Below are 19,961 nucleotides of genomic sequence, written 5' to 3'. Positions count from 1 at the left end.
TATGCAGCTCCAAACTTTATTTGGCTGTTAAAGAGACTACTACTGCTCACGGGCTGTATTCCTCCGTTCTGTTTTGCATTTCAGTCCAGCTGTTCTGGGATCTTTTATTTTAGAAACTGGAAAATCGGAGCTATTAATAGAGTCAGGCAGCTAATTTAAATCTGATAATGTGCTGACACTTAGCTGTATACTTCAGCACAGATGCCTGTGTCATGTCTATTTATTTTTGTACAAATGTGTACATGCATATGTATAATTACCAGCAGATACAGTCAACACTTAATATTTCTCAGGGCCACCTGGGAGTTAGCCTTGGTTTCATAAATAGGACACACTTTGACATGAAAAAAAAAATCACTTAGGAGGTATCTTACCCTGCAGATTCGGGGGTCGGAATAATTAAAATGTGGGGAATTACAGGTAAACAAGACTCATAAAACTCCACAAAATTTCACCTGAACACTATGGCAGGAATCAGTGAGGGTGAAGACTGAAGGGCTCTAGAGGGTGGCTTAGAAAAAAGAATCAAGAAACAGTCTAAGGTGCTATGGATTGACTAGTGAGTATCTCCACCGTCTTCGGAGACTGAAGACATTGTATATATGGGGCTGGAAGAAATTCATCATTAGAGTGTGAGTCCTTGAAAATGTCTCATCCCTGCTACTTCTGTCTCTCTCTCTCTCTCCCTCTTCCCCCTCACTCTCTCCCTCTACCCTTTCCCCTCTCACTCCCCTCCCTTTTCTTTCCTGCTCCCTCTCCTTCTCTCCTTTCCCCTCCTCTTCTCTACCTCCCCTCCCCCTCCCTCTCTGAAGTGTGAGACTGATCCACTGAAACCATGGGACCCAGGGATGCAAGGAGGTGAGGCTCATGCCACAGTGATGGCAAGACCTACAGCTTGCTCTCTCACACCCATGGAGCCCTCTTCCTGTGATCACGTATACTGGCTCTTCCCCTGCCATAATCAAGCTCTGCTCCACCTCCTTGTCTCCACTCTGCCCCTTTTTGTTTTTCTTCTTACCTCGAGGTGACAGAGAACAAATGTCTCCTCCTTTGTCTCAGTTGTCGAGGTTCAGTGACTATTCTATTGCTGCTCAAACCTCACTCATGCTGACAAAACTCAGAATCACATCTTGAACCCAAGATCTCATGACATTGTTTTCCCACATCCATCAGCTTCCTATCCAAAAGGATGCTGGAGAGGATCTTCTGTATCAAAGGCTGTCCAGGCAACAAACAAAGAGGGTGCAGAGATGAAAATAAAGAGAAATAATGACTCCTTAAGAATAGGTCCCTTGGGAGAATGAAGGCTGAGGTATTCACCCCATTCTCCTAAACCATTAGTCTTGCTGGTCATAGGATTAATACCACTAAGGAAGCAATACCTTGAGAAGAAGCAATACCTTGATATGACAGCTTTGAACTTAAAACAGTGAAACACTGAAAAGAGTTGTGTTTAACCTTCTTATTTAGAAACATCACCCCATCTGCCAATGGCTTTTGAAAACTGCTGAGTCTTCTTTCTCATTCCAGTAAAGAGTGGAAGAAAAATGTCTTTGAAAGGAAAATGCTTCTCTAGAGCAAGTGGGAACAAAATATAGTTGATAAGGTCAGAAGGATCCAGAGGGTGGGAATAGCATTCCCAATGTGTGTGGCCATGAAGGAATAATAACTGAAGAATTCTCTGCTCTGTCCCCAAAGCATGGGAGGCATCTTAGAAAGCATCCATTTGTGTTAGAGTTGGTGGGATTTTTTCCCCATGATAAGATCTAGTTCTGTATCTGACCTAGCTAGCGTATTCCAGCTTCCCTTTCCAGGTCTCTATGTACTTGTGCTTTGAATTCTCTTTGAAGCAGTGTGAATATATCCTGCCAGTTCCCTCATTAAATGGATCAAACAAGCCTTTGGCAAGTGCCCACTGTACATTTGTATCAGATTCAAGTTTTTGTAAGTTTTGAAAATTCTACTTTGACACCTGGTGATAGCACCATGTGTCCGAGGCGCAGAGTCACTGCTGCTGAGGAAAGCGGAAGTCCTGGGGAGGACTTTCACAGGGAAGCCACAGCTCTCTCCATTCCACACAAAATATCACTTATTTCCTGAGGGCCTTCTGTGAGGCCACCTGACCATAATAAGAATGAACATTTCTAGAGTATTTAACATTGCCAAGCACGATCCAAAAAGGTTTATAAACATTATCAACCAGTTAATCACTACATAGTTATAGAAAACAGCCATTGACCTTCTTGGTTTTACAGATGTGAGAAATAAGACAAAATGTTTAAGCATCTCAAACACCCATAGAGGCTACTACCTGTCACCTTCAAGCCAAAGGCATGATGTCATTTTACAGGGCCTGGGAGATCCATATTGAGGGTTATTTACTGGATTCTTGGTGCACATCCCCATATTTGATTTTTTTTTTGTCCAACCACCCCCAAATTTCATACTCTTCCAATTGCTTTGGGGAAAATGTTGTAACTTATTTTTCACTAGTCTCGATGTTTGGAATTCATTGTCAAGAGTACAAGTGCCTAACATCTCCACATGGGAGTACTATAAATAAATTAGCCCGGACAGCCAGTAGAGACCGTGATTGAAACCACAAGGAGGCGCTCATCACTGTGTAGAAATCTGAAAGCTTTGTCCTGCAGTTCTCTGGGTTTCTAGACTTTAGAAAAAAATTAAAAACATAAAAATAAAAGGGAGAAAAAGTACATGTTTTCTTCTAATTTAAACACAGGTCCATCAAGAACCATTTGGTGAGAAATCATGTGTACACCGAGTACTTTTTACACCTTGAGCAGAGGTCTGATTTGTGAGTAACATTAGCAAGAACAAGCTTTAAGTTAAGATGCAAATCCAAACTGAGTGTGCGAGGTTCTGGCTTCAAGCCTGGTAATTGAATTTCCAGTTTATTATCCTTAATGTTTTTTAATGTGAGTTTTCAATTCGAGGAGAATGGAAAGCTGCTACTCTGGTTCTTTCCCCTGAAGCACTTCCAGGAATGATTCCTTTCCAGATGCAAGAAATGCTTTGAGGGTCAGGAGTACACTTCAACTTTTTCAAATTCTGGAAAAGTCTGTTCCAGGAATGTACTAAGCCATTGGTCCATAGAAGGACACACGGCTGGAGACCAGGGATTTGGAATCCAAACCCTGTATTTGAGTTTGCATAGAAAAATCTGAAAAGCTAACCACTGTGAGCTAAGAGTTATGTACTGGCTAGGAGGTCCTAGTGACACTGCTCTTTGGAGAAGAGGTGCAGATGAGAGGAGGAGATCACAGGTCAGAGAAAGTCAGATGTTCTAACACAGTTGGCTTACACCTACAGTGGTCTCTGCCTTTGGGCTGTATCAGCAAAACAATTCTAGAAGCTTCTGTTTATAGTAATTTTCCTGTGAATTATTCCTGAAGCATGGCTGAGGACAAAATACGTTTGATATAGTCTTTTAAAGTATTTTTAACATTTCTTTCTTTGTGTGTGTGTGTTTGTGTGTGTGTGTGTATATATATATATATATATATATATATATATATATATATATACACGTGGACACACACGTGCGCATGCATATGCATGCACGTATCTAAATATGAACGACAGAAGACATCTTGTGGAACTCAGGCGTCTCCTACCATTTTGCTTTTGAAAATCAATCTCAGGTCATCATGTTTGGAAAAAGTATGTTTACCCCCTTGAACCAATTCACCAGCCTTAAATAGCCTCACTAATGAAGAAATAGGAATGAAAATGTCATAATACTGATTGCAATAGTAATAAACAATAACCACAGACATGATGATATCAGCCATGTTGCAAGCTGTATTCACCTTTACACATTATTTGTACTAAAACTGAACTCTCATAATAGCTCAAAGAAAGGTTATTGTTCCAAATTGTCTATATGGAAACTGAGATTCAGAGAATTCAAATAATTTTTCTGGGGTGCCATACTGTAATGAAGGCTTGGTTGGGGTACAGCCTGAAATCACTATACTCTGTGTTACAGACTAAGAGCAGAAGCCTTTCCCATACCATGCCTGCTGTTGTAGGGGATAGTTTTGTTTTTCTTTAAGATTTGTTTAAATATTTGCATAAATGCTTGGTGCATGTGTATATAGAGAAGAAAATAAAGAAGGAAGCAGACACATCTTGTACTGCCTATACATATACAGAACTTAAAAATGCATGAATAGAATCGTATGTGATAAAAACAAATCAATAGCTTTTCCCAAGTTTTTCCCCCTCCAAAAAAAAACTTTTAATATATTTTTCTGATAGCTACTACCCAGAACTGTCCTATGACATGATAAAACTCAATTCCTGCAACAATAAAAAAAAAAGATATGCTCATCTTCCCCGTTTTCTACTTGTTAAAATTGCTGCTCCTTATCGACTTACTCTCCTCTAATTCAGCTGAGATCAGGCAATGCCCTAATCTAAATTACTCTGTGTTGTGTGAAGCAGTGGTTTTCCAGGAGGTACCACGCTCTATGAGAGTCTATCTTACCAGCAGCTTTTGACTGCATCTAAAGGAGGAAGAGTGTAGGGTCTGGGTAGACCTGCAAACTGCACCCTCTGTCAGGAGTATCCAGTACAGAGTGATAAAAAAAATTATTCCTACAAACTGCTGAGGGTGAACTGAGACTATAGGGTTGCATCGGTGTCTTATAATCCTAACAGGGAAACCAGGCCAAAGAACTTATCAAACACACAAGACTGATAGCAGTGGAAAAAAATAGGCAGGTAATCAAGTAGGCCACCTCAATGGTGAGGGACCAAACTGAGCCAAAGCTCCAGAGAGTCCTCTGCTTATCTGTCCCTTTTATACACATGCCATTGTCAGACTTGTTGTTGCAAGGCCTGGTCATTATGTAGAGTAATAGACATCCAATACTTTTACACCCATCTGGACCTGGACCTTAACACTGTGATTCCTGCTCTTGGAAATTTTACCCACCATCTGGACTCTACAGCTTTGCTCTCTGACCCTAGCAGCTCCATCAGCAGCTCTCTCCTGGTATACTCACCACTTTGTCATCCAATCAATACACACACTGTCTCAGCTCACTTCTGAAACCCTTTGAACTCTGCTATGGCCATTGTAACTTATATTCATTCCGTAAACCACATATATACATATAGATATATTTATGGTGTGCTTTGTGATGTAAGAGAAACAGTAGCAGTCCAAATTGGGGGTGGACTGGAGAGACGATTCAGTGGCTATGAGCATTTGTTGTTCTTGCAGAGGACTGGGTTTTAGTTCCCAGCACCCACATGATGGATCACAACCATCTACAACTCTATACAGGAGATCCAAGGCCATCTTCTGAATTCCAAGGGCACCTGGCATGCATGTACTGCACATACATACATGCAGAAAAAAACATGCAGAAAAAATTTTCATAGAATGAAAATTTTAAATGGAATAAAGGCACTTATATTGACCTTAACAGCCCACCAGAGTTTGTTGGATTTTATGACCGATTGCTTTCATTGAAACTGCTGAACACTGTGAATTTCTTGTTATTGAATAGTTTCTGACATTGTAGAAAGATATAACCACATCCATCTATGTTTCTGGCATAGTACATTCACAACAAATTTTCAGTAATAATTAGTAAGTTTTATTACTTTACTTAACTCACTCCCAAGTGGTTGGGCTTTTTTATGATTCAAAAACCAGTACAATAAACATTTTTCTCTATGTTTTTGGTGACAGTATGATTTTCAAAGATATTTCTGTAGGGGGCAGATGGTTCAGCTTAGCAATAGAGTTCATTACTACTTTGTGTGAGTCTCGGGATTCAATCTTTAGCACGGGAAAACAAAACAGGGGTGGATTTCTAGAGCTATTCCCTATAGACTCTGGACAGCCCACCCTCCCACTACAGATTCTGAGTAGCACTCTTTGTTGGATCCATTTATTTTCTTCCCATTCACTGGATTCTTCCTGCCACCAGTGTCTCCAATTGGTAGAGCATGGCTACTATGCCTGCCTCTAGTCTGAACCAACCAGAACTCAGTTTGTCCAAATTCCAAGTACAGAATCCATTCTTCGAACACATTAGACTTTAAAGCTACAAAGACAAACAGAAGGTCAGTGCCTTCTGTTTTTACCCCTGACAGATGAAGACAACAAATGCATCTGGGGCTTTGTGGTTCAGAGCTCTGGGATAAGGGCTTTAATCAAGTTTGGAAGCCACTACAATACCACTTCCTTAGTTTGGGTTTAAGCCATGACCTTCTGTTGTTCAAAGACATTTTCTTTTGTAATAATTCCATGGAAAGAAAAACGACTTGAAAGTTGTATTTATTAAAGTGCCCAAAGGCAATTGAACCTCAATTTACATTTTTCTTTTTTTTATAGAAAAAAAAGCAAAGTGTAAATGAATGTCAAACATGTGGCTTACATTTTTTCAATGATGCATGTGGGCTTTAAAAACTAATGAAAATACTTTAGAGGGGACATATTCCAAAACATGTTAAGTATATATGATGTAGGACATTTGGAGTAGATCAACACAGCATTTGGGGGGTTTGTGGTATCCCGAAGAGAAAACAAAGGAAACTGGATGTCTCACATGAGATTCTGAGGACAGAGGATTGTCCTCCGGAACCCAGGATCCATTCTGGAGCAGACCCACAACTTGAGGAGGGACAGATACTGTAAAGTTAAGGAATCTTTTATGGTCCTTTGCATTCATTCCATGGATACTTATGTTGTGTGACAAAACTTGTTTTGGACAGATCAGCACATATGTCTACTAACCCCAGGTAGGGAGCCCATTGTAGACAAAAGTATGAATGCCACCAAAGTCTAATTTGGTGAATCAATGGGTTCCATTGAAGCTACTTACTTACAGGAATATGGGTAAGGGGAATACTTACAGGAGCAGAAGTGACTCAAAGATAACTGTATCACCAAAGCCCATCACAACATGAGTGAAAGTTTTTCAAGAGCTGAGAAACTGGAGCATACTGCACAGCCTGCAGGTTGGAGAGTGTCCTTTCCAGGGGCCTGAGTTGGTCTAAACCTCTTCCAGGCTCTTTGACTGATTTCTGCTTCTTCCAGACAGTTGGTCTGGTCCCAGCATTTTCTTCGAAGCTTGGCTTCTCTAAGGGTGACTCTCGGTAGCTTTTATTGTTTATTTTTAGGAGAAGAGTCTAGTGAATCTTATCAGTTTCAGAGACTTCCTGAACTGGTTTGAGTTGTTTATCTTCTGGCTTAAGGAGCTTCCCAGAGGAAATTACTACCTAATAACCTCCTCTATATTAACAATCAGAAATGAAGACAAACAAGAAAATAGCATTGTCCTAAAGGAAGTGAATTCTTTGAATGGAAATTCAATGTAGAAAGAAAGATAAATACAGTATAACAGCGTAAGGATAAAACTAAAGGGTTCATTCACTCTGCCTGGGTGGGATATGGGTGAGAGACAAATCTCAATGGAGAAAATTTGCTCAGAGTCTTGGATAGTGAGTAGAAGAAGCAGAAGAAACAATCTGCTAAGACAGTTGCAACCTGGCCATTGCCATATACAAGAACAGAAATGTAGAAAGCTTGGTGTCACAGGAATGTCTAGTGATTGCATGTGGCTAGAAGATAGAAGGAAAGGCTACTGAATTGAGAGCTGGGACTTGGGTTTGGACTTGGACGCCAGTCAAGTTTACTACTGTTGTATGGTCTTTGTTCCCCTAAATATAACAAGATGCCATCTTGGACTTTGCCCTGGTAGTCACGGAAACCAAAGCATAAGGATACAATGGTAGCCAGGTTTCTGGTAATGATAATGGAGGATATGACATTCTTTAAGGGGTGTCAGAGACCCTCACCTAGGATTCCAACTCTTACGCCTTTCCACAGCTACAAGTAATCTTGGGAGCAGAAGGCTAATTCAAAGCTAAACTACGTGGTGCAGTTTCTTTTTTTCTTTTCTTTTTTTTTTTCTCAAATCGTAATTCATTCACACAGGGGTTATAAACACAGAAAGGCAGGATGTGGGGAAGGGAATGACACTGGAGTGTGGGTGATCAGGGGGAATACAGATATCATCAGAACTGGGTATCGGCTGGGTGAAGGTTCAGGGGACAAGTCACTATGACTCTGCCTATAACTCGCTTGTCCTTATCTAAGTTGGCATTGTCTGCCCAGGCTACCTATTTACAAGGTCTATGACTACTCAGGCTTGTAAATTTCCACAAAAGTTCCCTGTTAACATTAGCTTATAGCCATCTGTTTCAATGTTTTTCCACTGAGACTCAAGACTTGGTGTTAGTATACATGTATGACAGGCCTATTGCTGATTTTAGGCCTATGGCTGATTTTAGGCCTTCAGTGGGTAAGCAGGGCTGCCCCTGACATCTCCTCCCTTCTCTAATTGTAGAAGGGCTGTGGCAATTCTAAACTTGTGAAGGCGGGGATAGAGGCCTGACCTCCAGTATTTGAAGGGGACCTTGTAATGGCTCCAGTCCCCCTGTCGTTGTCCAGTGAGGCATGAGAGCCATACCTGTCCCGATGTCTTTTTCCTGGAGAGGGGATACTTTTGACATCAACCCCTATGCAGTTAGGCTTGTCCCTCAGGGAACCCAGATAGATATTTTTATCTTTTATTGATATTCCCTTGCAGTGCTTAGCCTCGCAGCCTAAGCAAGAATTCAGATCGCCTGTCAGAGGGTGTTCTGGGTGGCACCTCTCTGCTTGGTCTAGGGGCAGAAGTCCCCCCTTTTAGGTTGGGTGGAGATGGGTTTTGGAAACACCCTGTATAAAGTAACAACCTCATCTTGAGTCTCGTGGTCCTCCATAGCTAACTTATGATAATGTATCTGAGTAGGTTTTGCTACCAAATTACTTATCTGTTGTATCACAGAGTTAGTCCACCTATTTGAGAGCCAGGGACAAGCAGAAAAACGCAAAAAGAACCCAAATAATGGTCCCAAGATGGGAGGAAATAGGGTTGACAACCTTAGGGAGGCTGAAAACCAAATCTTGTACCAGCCATCATGTCTCTTTCTCTGGTTTTTCTTAGGGCCTTCACTACCTGTTTCATGCTCTCTTTAACCCTCCTTGTCTTGTCTATGTAAAGGCAACCTTCTTCTTTAAGAGTTGTACACAGTCAAGAGCTGTACACAGCCTTTTCTATTGTAATAGAGTAAGTCAAGTCCAATAAGGATCTTTGAGATTTTAGGAGGTCTCTTCAGACAGCGAAACGAGGGATTTCTTCAGATTAGTGACGTCAATCTCTAGCTGTTTGATGTTCTTGTCAGTGGCCCTTCAAAGGTCTGAGTAGTGTAAGTTCAGAGGCCAGCATCTGGATTAGAACTTCTAACAGCAGACATCACGGGTGATTCATTTTTACCTGGGATGCTGCCTGAGTTAAAGCTCCTGGGAGTCCCTCTTTCGCTCGGTTTACTGGGGTTGGGTGCTGAGCTGCCTCCTGTGACCTGCTCTATGCTCGGGCCCAGACCAGAAGTTCCCGTGGTGCAGTTTCTATGAGGATATCATAGAGTGGGACTTTATAGTAAGACAGCTATGGGTGAGACATTCACACTCCTATAGGTAACCTATCACTTTTGGGCTGTAAGAAAGTACAATAAACTCATTAAGTTGGACTTCAGTGAAATCATGCTTTGATGTGGTTAGTGCGCATGCAAAGTAGATAGACACTTGTCTGTACCTCCCCAGGGAAAGTTAATACAGCAATCATTGTTAAGGAAAACAATTTATAGAGATACCTGATTCTGTAGATAGTGGTCTCATAGAGTTTAGTCTCTGCTTGCTTTGTCCTCTATGCTTAGCAGGAGGAGAACAGGGAAAAGTTACTCACCACGTGATGAACAGGAAGTAAAAAGTGCAAAATTATTGGGTCCAGATCAAAACTTCAAGGACATATTCTCCCGGAGTTACTTCTATCCCTTTTGAAGTATCACCTTCAAAAGTTTTCTGAATGTTCCAAGATAGTGTCATGTGGCTGGGGACCACATAGCTAATACCTGTAAAGAACTTTGCATATTCAAATCATAAAATTCTATTCCTGCCCACCAAAGGCTTATAACAGAAATAGCTACCTGTGTCTCTCACCTTGACCTTAGACTACTGAAACAATGAATCCTGAAGAAATGGGGATTTTCCCAGGTATCTCATGCTCGGAGAAAGACAGAACACCATCTAGATGGTGATCTTCTCTCCTAGAGAGACTTTACAGAGTTCTAACAGTTTGTCTTAGTCAGGGTTCTTTTCCTGCACAAAACATCACGACCAAGAAGCAAGTTGGGAGAAGAGGGTTTATTCAGCTTACACTTCCACACTGCTGCTCATCACCAGAGGAAGTCAGGACAGGAACTCACACAGGGCAGGAATTTGGAGGCAGGAGCTGATGCAGAGATCATAGAGGGATACCACTTACTGGCTTGCTTCCCCTGGCTTTTTCACTTTGGTTTCTTATAGAACCCAAGACAACCAGCCCAGGGAAGGCACCACCCACAATGGGCCCTCCCACCCTTGATCACTAACTGAGAAAATGCCTTACAGCTGAATCTCATGGAGGCATTTCCTCAAGGGAGGTTACTTTCTCTGTGATAACTCCTGCTTGTGTCAAGTTGACATTCAAAATCATCCAGAATACATCTTGTCAAACCACCTTACAGGATGAGACTGATGGTCACCTTACAAGATAAGAATGAAGGGACCACACCTTCTCTAGGACTCTTTAGATGTACATATTCTTGGCCCTCTATTTAAACTTTGATCTCGCTTTAGGACCCAGAAAATGGACTTGAGGGGTTTATTGAATCTCTTCCTTCCCTCTTCCCAATGTGGATACATTAAATAAATCTCTTTTTTTTTTTTTCGGATTTCTGCTTTGAAGATGGGTAGTTAGGCCTGACTTAAAGCACAAGTGGTCACTCCCCACATTTACTAAAAGGCTCCTGTCCACCTCTTAATGCAGAATATAGTTAGTTTATTTTCATGAGTCTACAAATTTTAAATAGTCCCACCATCTTCATCTGCTGGGTAGACAGTCTATTATGAGATACAAGGCAAGCTCTCATCATGAGCACCCATAAACAAAAATCAAATTATTGATTCCCAAGACACAGTGACACAGCTACTTCCAGCTCCAAGAGAAATAAAGAGCAGCAAGGAGGGACTGGTGTGAAACTCAGCCCAGAAAGCATTAAATTCTATAGCTCTGTGTCCAGAATCTGACACATGTAGTAACATAATGGGAAAACCAGAAGGCCCAAAATAGTCTCACCCTTGTGCCTTGCCATTCACAGCCCATAGGGCTTCCCTCCTGAACTGGTTCTGGCTGGTGCCTGAAGCTTTTCCAGGAGATAGATGTTCTATGCTTCTGGCATTTACAGCATCCTAGAGTCCCTATTGCACCTTAGACTTCAGTTTCACAGTTTAGTGCACTGCTCTTTCAGAGCCTGCTGTATATAGTGCCCAGGCCTTCCTCTGAAACTAGAGTGGAAGCTTCCAATAATCTGCCAAACTTGCAAAAACAACATCACTTAGATGACACCAAATCTGCTGCCAGTTTGAGTAGCAGCTATTCTTCCTCAGACAGTACCTGTGGCCTCTGAGAGCCTAGGCACCTAGAGCAAAATCTAACAAACAAACAACAGCAACAACAACAACAACAACAACAAAAACTTGTGTACACTGGCACTGTGCACATGGGACACTCTAGTACTTTTGAAGCAAAGTCTTTCAAATCAGTTAAACTCTCTACACCATGATCCTGTAGCACATGTTGTCTAGCCAGTTATAGATGTGCTCTCAAGGTATATTTCCTACTATTTTGATGTAAAGTGCTTGATTTTTTTAAAAAAATCATTATTACTCTTGTGTGTGGTGTGTGTGCATGTGTGTCCTAGTCTGCTTCTCTATTGCTGTGAAAAACACAGCTACCAGAACAGCATGGGGGAGAAAAGGGTTTATGTGCCTTACCAGGTACAGTGTGTCATCACGGGAAGTCAAGGCCAAAACTCAAGGCAGGTGCTGAAGCCAAGATCATGGAGAAGTCTGGCTTCCTGGCTTGCCCGTCTAGCTCGCTCAGCTTGAGTTCTTTTAGAAGGCAGGACCCCATCTTCCCGGGGGTTGCATTTTGCCACACCAATCATAGCTCTCTTCCATCAAGTGGGAATTAAGATAACGCAGCATAGATGCACAGACGTTACCGCAGGTCAATCTGATGGAGGCAATTCCTCAGGTGTGGATCCCTCTTCCCTGTTATGTCAAACCATCAAGACTGGCCATCAGCAGTGTGTGTGTGTGTGTGTGTGTGTGTGTGTGTGTGTGTGTGTGCCACAACACACATTTTGAGGTCTAAGGACAACTTCCAAGAGTCAGTTAATTAATTCTATTTTGTCATATGTGTTTCAGCAACTGAACTCAGATTATCAGACATAGTGACAGGTGCCTTTACCCAGTGAGGTATTCCTCCAGCATGTTGTTTCTTTCTAACAATACTAATGTCTTTAGTGACCCACACCTTTCTTATATACAACTTTAAATGAGTTTGTATCTGGTACTTCTCCAATCTTTCTTTTTTTTTTTTTTTTTGCTTTCAATTCTCACTACAATCATGGCTCAAAGCAGCTGACAACAATACTACCTCAATTCGAGGTTCGGGCCATCCTGATCCAAGAAACTCATCAGTAGAGTGCATGGGCCAGTTTTATCTGAGAAATTCATCCGTTGAGGTTCCCTTTCCCCAGGTCACTTTAGGTTTATGTCAAATTGGCAATAGAAACTAACTATGACATACATAACAATTATAATACATATAGTAATATATTACATGTTGTAATGCTACTAATTTTTAAAACTTATTTTACACAATGTATTGTGATCATGCTAGTTCCCCTTTCTCAACTCCTCCCAGATTCCCCCATCCCTTCCTACCCTCCCAACTCTCCTTTACCTACCCTGATTCTATTGTTCTCTTTTAAGTCTTGCCCACTATAGACAATATTGTCCCTGAACAGGTGGACCTGGCTTGTATATAAGGAAAATAGCTATGTAAGCCAGAGGAAGCAAACCAGCAAGCAGCATTCACCTATGGCCTCTGCTTCAGTTTCTGCCTCTAATTTCCTGTTTTAAGTTTTCTGCCCTCTCTTCCCTTCAAGATAGTCCATAAGCTGGAAACTAAATAGACCCTTTGTTTATTGTCCCCAACACAAAACAAAACATGCCACAGTCTAAATGTTATGCTTTACTGAAATTTCTTCCACCAAATTACTCCATTCCTTTTTATGTTGTCTTTTATTTTGTTTGATGAGCTAGGATTCATTCTGCATCCCAGACTGACCTATAATTTCTTGTGTAATCCAGGCTGGACACAAATTCACAATAATCCTCCTGCCTCAGCTTTCCAAGTGCTGAGATTATGGATGTGAGCTAGTCAATTACTTTTAAAGTCAGACTCATGAGAAGTATCATTACAGGAAGAAATGGAGATAAATCTTCTGCCAGAACTAAATACGCATGGGCTCTTGTCTAGTTTCTGACACAGTGCTCATTTTCTAAGCCTTGACTTTTTCGTCCTCATTCCACTTAGCTTTCTGATCTTCTGGGTTCCCAGCAGAGGCTCCCATTGAGCTCTATAGACAGATTCTCTAATCTACTTCTTCATACCTCTCCAGATTCCTCCATAAACCAGTCCCAAAGGCTAAAAGTTCAGATAGGGATGGAGCTAGAGTGACCAACCTGATACAAATAGTCTGTGTAGGTTGTAGCCAGTATCTAAGACAGCTAACTCAAAGAAAAGAATCATTTCTTTTCATTCATAGTTTCAGAGACTTTGGCTCATAATTCTTTGTTGCATCTACTTAACAGACATCATGATGGAAGAAGCATATAGCATGTGGGAGACATTGAAGCAGGGAGCAAGGGACTGGGCTAAAGGTGTAAGGTTCAAAGGTGTCCATCCCATTCAACTTACTTTCTTCAATTATATCAACTCCCCAAAGTTTTCAGAATCTCCCAAAGCAGCATCATGTCTTTGGAACCCAAAGGGGTGACATTTCATACTCAGGTCATAAAACCAAGCTACAATGTTTGAACTTTACTGGGAGGAGCCATAAATAGTCCTGAGAATTGTTTTGTCTTCGAAAGATGATTTTAGACTACAGTGGGGAAATACATCTTTAAAAAGCAATGGCGGAGATGAGAGTATCAGATAAATTGTTGTGAAATTCCATGCAAAGTTATGAAATGCCAGTCTAAAGGATTGTCATTGGGTAGACGGTAGATGGATTCAAGGAGTAAATGTTCTGAGGCCTAAGTATGATCAAAAGTTACAGAAAATGGGGCTGGAGAGATGCTTCAGTGGTTAAAAACACTAGGTGTTCTCCCAGAAGACTCAAGTTCAATTCTTAATGCCCACATTGTGGCTCATAACCACCTATAAGTCCAGTCCCAGAGAATCCAAATCCTCTTCTGGCCTCTGTGGGCACTAGGCATGTGTACTGTGTACTGTGTGCTGGTGGACATGCAAGCAAAATGCCCATATACATTTTCAAGGGTAGCAGAAGAGGCATCATGTCATCTGAATCCTTGACATGAACTTGAAAGCTCTAGCAATCAGTTGGATAAGACACAATGTCACCTATTGAAAAGGCACCGATTTAGAGTCGATACACTTTCTTTTAAACGTGAATAGAGGGCTATTGAAATGAAACATTAACGACTGATCCACTGTATGTTAAAGAAATTGGATAATCTTTTAAGATCAAATGTTAAAGACTCCCAGCAGACTTTATAGTATAAAAAAGGAAACTCTCACAAAACTATATTAGACAATATCACACCCAGGGGAAGATATGAGAAAATAGAAGCTCATTTTGTCTGCTGGTTGGAATGAACATTGGTACAATCTACAGATGTGACTCTTCTGCATGAAGGCTAAAGAAACTCTGATCTATTCACACATATACTCAAGATCTTTTATTAAATAACTAATTTTAAAAGCCAGATATATTTTGAATATGTATCATGCTTTGAATATATCAACAAATTGTAATTCATTCATGATAGAATACTCTTCTGCTACTTGAAAGAAGAAGCTAGATCTAATTTTATTTTAAAGTAGATAAAAATTGCAGCCCATTATTTTACTTAAACACAGTTGTGTGTAAAACTTTACCAGTGATATTAAAACAACACATTATAGTCAGAGCAATCCTGGACAAAAAGAGTAAATGTCAGAAACCTCTACTATGTAGTTTTGAGATATCCTAGAGAATCATAGTAACAATAACAAACAGAAGCCAGTGGGACAGAGACCCAGATTAACCCAGGAGACTAGAGCCACCTTGTTTATAGGAAACATGCTAAAAATGTACATTGTAGACAAGAGTCTGTTTAATAAATGGTGCTGGACATAAACATGGAGAAAAGTGAAATTGGATCCCTGTACTTCATCTTGCACAAATGTCTATTCAAAACAGAACAAAGCCCTTCATGTAATATCTGAAACCTCACTTCACAGTCTCTAGAGTAAAACATTTCTAGATCTGAGCATAAGAAGGGCATTCTGAAAATGACTCTGACAGCACAAGAAATAATTGCAAGAAACAACAAATAGAATCACGGGGATTCAAAAAGCTTCTGCGAAGAAAATATATGAACAAAGGCACAGTCTAGGCAATGGGAGAAAATCTTTGCTAATGACACACAGATAGGGGATTAATATCTAGAATATATAAGAAACTCAATGAATTAAATGTCAAGGAAAGTGAATAATACAACCAAATGGGCCAATGAATTGGACAGACAGTTCTCAAAAGATGCATACGTGGACAATAAATGACAATTAAAAAAGATCAACACTTTGAAACATCATAAAAATATAAATTAGTTTATCTCAGTACAGTCATATGGCTGTAAAACAGAAACATAATTATATCTTAATTAAATAAAAGTAAGGAATAAAAATAATAAAAACAGAAAAGCAGAAACAGAATGCAATTGAGGCTGGTGAGGGTAAGAAGGAAGAAACCCAACATACTGCTGGTATACTGCTGGCAGGAATATAAATTAGTGCAGTCACCAGAGCAATCAATATGGCTGGTTTTTAGTTTAAAAAAAAGAAGAACTACTACTGTGAGATCTAGTCATAATAGTTCCCTCATATATGAACCCCAAGTTATAGGGATTTGCAAGCTGTATGCACATGTTCATGTGACTGTGTGCATGTGTGCATGCAGGTGTGTGCATGTGTGTGCCTGTAGAGGCCAGATGTCATTATCCTGTGTCCTCCTCAATCATTCCCCACTATCTATGTGTCTATCACTATCTATCTATCTATCTATCTATCTATCTATCTATCTATCTATCTATCAATGTATCTGTCTATGTATGTATGTATGTATATTTGAGACACAGTTTCTTAAGCCACCTGGAGCTCACAGATTTGGTTAGAACAGGTAGCCAACAAGTTTCAGAGTTACTTCTATCTGCCTGCACAACACTGGGCTTTCAGGATGTTCTGTCATACCTGGCTTCTATGTGTTTGCTGGGGATTGGACCAGATCCTCATGTGTGTGCAACCAGAGATTTACCAACTGAGGAATCTCCCATGCCCCTCACATCTTATTCATATTGTTCAACTTAACAATGTTTTACAATAAAAAAAAAAGGTCAACAACAGTGAATGCTCCTTCTGCTTTTGTGTCAATCAACTATGGGATGCAAAATATCAAAGAGTAACTAGTAATATGATATGGCTTGAGTCTAAAGGTAGAGCTTGACTCAGGCAAGCAAGAGCTCTGAGAATCTGTCTGTCCTTCTGGGTAAGAGGAAGGTTTGCCAGAAATCTTTCTGAAACATTGTAAGCCCGTGGTAAGGGGAAGACATGGTGCCTCAGGACATGGTCTCATTGCTCATTCTACTATGGCTTGTGCACTCCTAGTGTGTCCTGTAGTGTAATAATGAGAGCATTCTCCTTAATGCCTCTCAGTGTGTACCTCTTCCTGTTAGTGGCCCCAAGGACTAAGAGAGAAGGTTGTTCTTAGACAATGCCTGTCCTTGTCCTACCCTGTCTGCTATCTTGGAAGCACATCTATTTAGTAACCACAAGTGTATCACTACCAGTGGCTCAGAGGGAAGATAGGACAAGGACCAAGCAATGTGAAGCATTCCACAGGATTCCTGGGCCAGACACTGAGTTCTTGTACACTCAGATTTTCCATCATTCTCCTTATGAGAACATGTCTTTTTCTCACTTTTAATCATGTCTAGATTTTTCATAACCCATTACAGGGCTTATAGGGTGATAGATATCTGACCACAGCACTCCATGACACACCTTTAAATCCCATGTCATTCTGAAGGAAACACCATTTTGTTGGAAGCTGTATCCTCCGAGTATCAAGAAGGTTTTGAGGTCTTAGGCAAACTGTTTTCTCACTTCAGTGAGCTTTCTGGCCAAGTGTATAGGCATAATGTTTTGTACATCGTATAAAGTTTCTTCTTGTATTATTCAAAATAGAATTTCTCTACCCTTATATCTTGTTTCAGTCAGACATGGCATTTTAATGCTTATATCAAAAAATATCTGCCTTAAGTTTGTGCAAACAATTCTTACCATTTAGTCTCTGCCTTGTTAATAAATGTTGATCACCCAGTGGCTGGGAAGACTAGAAAATAGGCCAGGATGTCTGCCAATCAGAGGAGAAAAGAGAGATTCAGATCAGTGAGGAGGATGGAGGATTTGGAGTCAAAAAGAAGGGGAAGAGAGAGGGGGGGGGAGAGAGAGCATGGAAACACACCCGAAGCCCAAAGAGCCATACCAATAATATGCAAGTATCATGTGATGGGGCTGTCAGGAAGCCAGATTAGCATATAAAATCAAAATGGATAATTGAATTGCACAGCTAATGAGGTATAGTTTTAAATAAATCTTGGTTTTTCTGTGTGGCTACTGGGGACATATAAGGTCAAGAAATAGAGCTACCAGACTAATGTACTGCAACAATTATATTAAAGAAAATTCATTTACACGAGTGTTCCATACTTGTTGCTTTCCTTCAAAATATGCCAAGTATTTGAAAGAAGCTTACAAGAGGCAGAGCTTCAGCTTGAGCTGTAGCCCATCCTTAGTAGTCACTACCTTACTGAGCCTTTACTCCAATCATCAAAATAGACCTGCGAGCATCTACTATGTTTAAGTAGAGACCACATCCTAATCCATGCTACAGATAAAAAGAATATCAGATGAAGAAGAAGATATGAGTAGCTACCTTTGTGCAACTAACACTTTTCTACACCTGCTCCTGGATCCATTCTGTATTTTCCTAAATCTGTCCTTAGATTCTCTCTATCCCATTCCAATGGCTCACACTTGTGTATTATATTGCCTGAATAGATATGGAAATCTTAGAGATGGGAGGATATTTTATTCATCACACTTGTTACTCTTCTTGAGTGTAGCACATCCTGGAGTGGATTGACGCAATAGTGGAAAAGGGAAAGAGATCTCATCACTAGAAAATCCAAAAGAGCCGAGAATTAAAAGAAGCTTCTAGACTGAGTGGTATGGCCTGGATAAGCACTAATGGAAAGCAGACATTTGATGTTTGGAAGCACAAACATGAAAAGCAGTGAAGAAAAAGACAATATTGCTGACGTATTAGCCATGGACAGATTCTAGGAGAGTGTGGAAGTCTAGTGTGATAGTTTGCATATGCCCAGGGAGTGGCACTATTAGAAAGTATTGACCTGTTGGAGTGTGGCCTTGTTGGAGTAGGTGTGTCACTGTGGGTGTGGGCCTTAAGACCCTCATCCTAGGTGCCTGGAAGCCAGTATTCTGCTAGCAGCCTTCAGATGAAGATGTGGAATTCTTAGCTCCTCTTGCACCAAGCCTGCTTGGATGCTGCCATGTTCCCACCTTGATGAAAATGAATTGAATCTCTGAACCTGTAAGCCAGCCCCAATTAAATGTTGTCCTTATAAGAGTTGCCTTGGTCATGGTGTCTTTTCACAACAGTATAACCCTAACAAAGATACCTAGTATACACTTGGACACCCACTGCTGAGCCCACCAACCTCTGATGGTTAGTTCCAAACTGATGGTCACAGAGATGACTCTAATTAAACTCTGTGGGACATCAGTAAAGTTCAAACTAGTAAATAGAAGGGAAGGGCTTATAAGAGAAGTAGGGACTGGTAGGAATAGTAGTGAAATAGGAGAGGGTGGGAATAGAGGATCAAAATACATAGTGAACTTGTGCAAAACTATAAAAGGTTAAATAAGGGGGCAATAGAAAATGATTCTTTCAGATCTAGAACACTGGATTTGGGGCATCACAAAATTATTTAATGTATATTCATTCAACAATTCATAAAACTAGCTGCACCTGCGATGTACTTAGCACCCAGCTATTGCTACAATGTGTACAGCCTGGACATTTCACATGCTACTAACATGCCACTAGATGGAGTTTCTTTGATAGTTATTGATGTTTGGAGATTGTTTATACTCTAGAAATGGAGTCAGGACTCTGCAGTGTGGTAATATCATATTGTGTCACTAATACTGACTTAATTTTCTTGTATCTACCTCTATCCTCTTTCATTGGAAGTTGCTCATCGCCATTGATGTATATATTCCTACAAGGAACAGGGCACACAGTGTTCTTTCACAGCCCCGTCTGTGATGGTTTGTATATGCTTGGCCCAGGGAATGGCACTATTAGGAAATGTGGCCTTATTGGTGTAGGTGTGTCACTGTAGGAGTGGGCTTTAAGACCCTCATCTTAGCTGCCTGAAAACCAGTCTTCTCCTAGCAGCCTTCAGATGAAGATGTAGAACTCTCAGCCCCTCTCCAGCACCATTCCTGCCTGGATGCTGCCATGCTGCCCACCATGATGATAATGGATTGAACTTCTGAACCTGTAAGCCAGCTCCAAATAAATATTGTCCTTTATAAGACTTGCCTTGGTCATGG

The sequence above is a fragment of the Grammomys surdaster genome, unplaced genomic scaffold, assembly GCF_004785775.1.
Source record: "Grammomys surdaster isolate TR1022 unplaced genomic scaffold, NIH_TR_1.0 126063, whole genome shotgun sequence".
In the NCBI taxonomy this organism is placed as follows: Eukaryota; Metazoa; Chordata; class Mammalia; order Rodentia; family Muridae; genus Grammomys; species Grammomys surdaster.
Note: the sequence above shows the minus strand (reverse complement) of the source record.